Here is a 3243-nt window from a genome sequence, read left to right as displayed (position 1 = left end):
AGATACAAGATATATAAACCTGTATCTCATGTAATCCACAAAACAATCGAATGAGATAGGTACCATTATTATCCATACTTCACAAGTGAAAAAACCCAGGACTAAGGAGGTTAATTTACTTACCCATATTTGCATTTGGCACACGGGCAAAACTAGAATTTATGTATATTTAGTAGCAAAGCTCATGCTTGTATCCAGGACCCTATGCCAAAGGAAAGAATAACTAACTTACTATTTTAGGTTCTTCGTTAAAGTCAACAAACAATTCAAGAAAGCCTCTCTTATGGAGAATTTTTACTCCCTTTCATTCCTTTTTTTTTTTTTTGCCAATATATCCTGCTTTCCATTTCCAAAAACCTACCTCAAGGCATACTCTATGCCTTTCTTGTGTCCAAATACCAACTTGACACACACATTTGTAACTGGACAAATAGTCAAAGACATTAATTGGATAACTATTTCAGTTACTTTGCCACTTGGATAGGAGTGAAATAGTGAAAATAACACCCCAAAAATGAATGGAACAGATAAGTCAATTGCTGTATATGAGTAAAATTGTATTCTACTTACCTGTTATTAATACCAGTAAATAGTAAAGTACCTGATAATCACTCCATGAATGTTTATTAAACCAAAGAATGATGAAAATAAAATTATTCTAATTACTTTGTCCTGTTTTATCACTCATATTACAATATATGGTAGGGAGACATTGAGAGCAGACAATCTCTGAATTCTAGCTTAGTGACTGTCTAGGAAATCTAAGTTACAGCCCCTCTCTGCCCTTCAAATCCTCTTTCTGCAGATTGAGAATAACAGATCTATCTCGAAGTTTGCTGTGACAGTGAAACAGGAAATACGCCAACACGTGCCCTAGAGGTGGATGCATGCAGGTATTCAGTACTCTTCCTGCTCTGCCTTCCCCTGAGACTTTCCTCAGCAGGGGCATGTTCACCTGCACCTCTGGGTCCTCCCTCTATCTCTACCTGCTCTGGCCCTTCACCTGGAATCCTTTATCATCAAAGGAAAATGGAGTTTTGTTTTTTTATTTTTTATTTTTGGCACTGAGGATTGCTATATATACCTCTGAGCTATAGCCTCAGTCCATTTTAATTTTTGTTTTGAGTCAGGATGTTGCTAAATTGCTAAGGGTTTCCTTAAGTTAATGAGGTTGGCCTTAAACTTGCAGTCCTCTTGCCTCAGCCTCCAGAATCACAGCCCGACTGATATTTTTCTTAGTATAGATATATTACTATCAAAATGACTGTTCTCTACTTAATCTATGCTATATCTTAGTCCCTTGAGATTCCTCCCCCTCACCCCGCCCCACCTCTTCCTCTCCTTCTCTGTCTCTCTCTCTCTAACACAGAATTTGTGCCTGCTAGGCAAGCCCTCTACCACTGAGCTACACCTCCAAACCCTTGTCTTCTTTTTTTATGCTGCTTCACTAAAGAATGGAATGGAGAGTAAATGAAATGAGAGTCAAATTCTTCTACCCAAGTTTTTCAATTCCAAGAGTTGGACAAATTAAAAAAAAAAATGAGAATCCTAGAATCCCCCTTTTTAAAATATATTTATTATCTGCTCACAATACAAAATGTATGCTTTTAGAAACAACTCAATAATTGCGATCTACTTTTACAAATACTAAATACACAATGCTGATGTTGAAATCGTAAAGACTATTTTAAGTTTATACTCTAGTAGACACTGGGACATGGCTCATGTTCCCCTTGAGGACAGCAGCTGGAATTGCAGAAGGCCTCTTTTAATTACCCTCTTAGGGAAGTGCATCAGCCAAAGTTAACTGCTTTGCCCAAGGTCACTTTGGCAACCCACACCGGCCACTGGGCAAGATGGGAATAAAATATTTGGCCCCTTCCTCTAACACAGGACAACTGAGCAGCCCCACACTCCCTTTGGGGTTGGATAAGGCCTTCAATGAGACTGCATGCTGACTTCCCTCTCTTCCCCATAAGGCTTTCTTTTCTTCTCTTTCTCAAGTGCAGACCCCAAAGCACTCCCTAATAAATTTTCTGTTTATTAATCTTGACTTCAGAATCTGTTCTATAGCAGATGCCTAATTGGTTAATTTTCAAACATTTGAGCTGAAACCAAGATTCTCTTTTACTCCATATAGCAAACAAAAATTGTCATTTATGTCTACCTATAAAATGTCAACAATTGTAGTTGGTTAAAAATTAAGCACATAAGGAGTTTGTATTTATGCTTGCCTAATATAGAAATATAATTTACCTAAAAATGGTTGTCTTCTCTAAGCATCATGAACACAATTCATTTTTTAAATTTAAAACAAATAGGATTACTTTTCTATAAATTAATTCAGTAAAAATCGACATCTTCAAACTGTTCAGTAGCATGATACATTTTTCAATGTATTCAGATTTTCATTTATGTATTAGCAAAGCTTTATACTTAAAAAAAAATAGCCAGGTGCATGGTTCACATCTGTAATCCCAGTAACTTGGAGGCTGAAGCAGGAGGATCACAAGTTCAAAGCCAACCTCAGCAATTTAGCAAGACCCTGTGTCAACATAAAAAATAAAAAGGGCTGGGGATGTAGTTCAGTAGTTAAGTGCCCGTGGGTTTAATCCCCAGTACCGCAACCTGTCCTCCCCCCCACCAACACACATACACACACACCCCAAAAAAGAAGAAGAAGAAGAAGAAGAAGAAGAAGAAGAAGAAGAAGAAGAAGAAGAAGAAGAGAAAAAGTTAAGAAAGAAAGAAAGAGACTACTTAGGTATACAATTTTTTTTTCTGTAAACACTTTATTGTGGGTGTTTCAATTGATTTTTAAGCATAACAAAAGCTCAGTTACAATGTTTTTGCTTTATTGGCTTAGTCATGATCCTAAAATTCATCTGGAATAATAAATAGATAAGAATAGCTAAGAAAAATATGAAAAGGCTTTTACCCTCATTGTTAAAACACGAAACAGAGGTGTAATAAATGAATTAGTATATAAAGAATAGATCAGTGAACAAACTAGTTGATCAGGAGCAGAACTTTTTTCTTTTTTCTTAATTAATAACATCTGCTAGAGGAGGTGCCACCACTGAGTGAGGAGAAAAACGAAGAGTTTCTTATAATTGGCACTAGAATAATTGGTTAATGATTTGGAGAAAATCAATTTAGATTCTTATCTTTAATTTGAAGGATTCAAGAATTAAATGGAGAGAAAAGAAATCTAAGTCATAAAAACTAAATCCAAATTCTGGG

This window comes from Marmota monax, unplaced genomic scaffold (assembly GCF_021218885.2).
Source record: "Marmota monax isolate L192 unplaced genomic scaffold, Marmota_monax_Labrador192_F-V1.1 WCK01_AAM20220418_F8-fsc00012, whole genome shotgun sequence".
Taxonomy (NCBI): Eukaryota; Metazoa; Chordata; class Mammalia; order Rodentia; family Sciuridae; genus Marmota; species Marmota monax.
Note: the sequence above shows the minus strand (reverse complement) of the source record.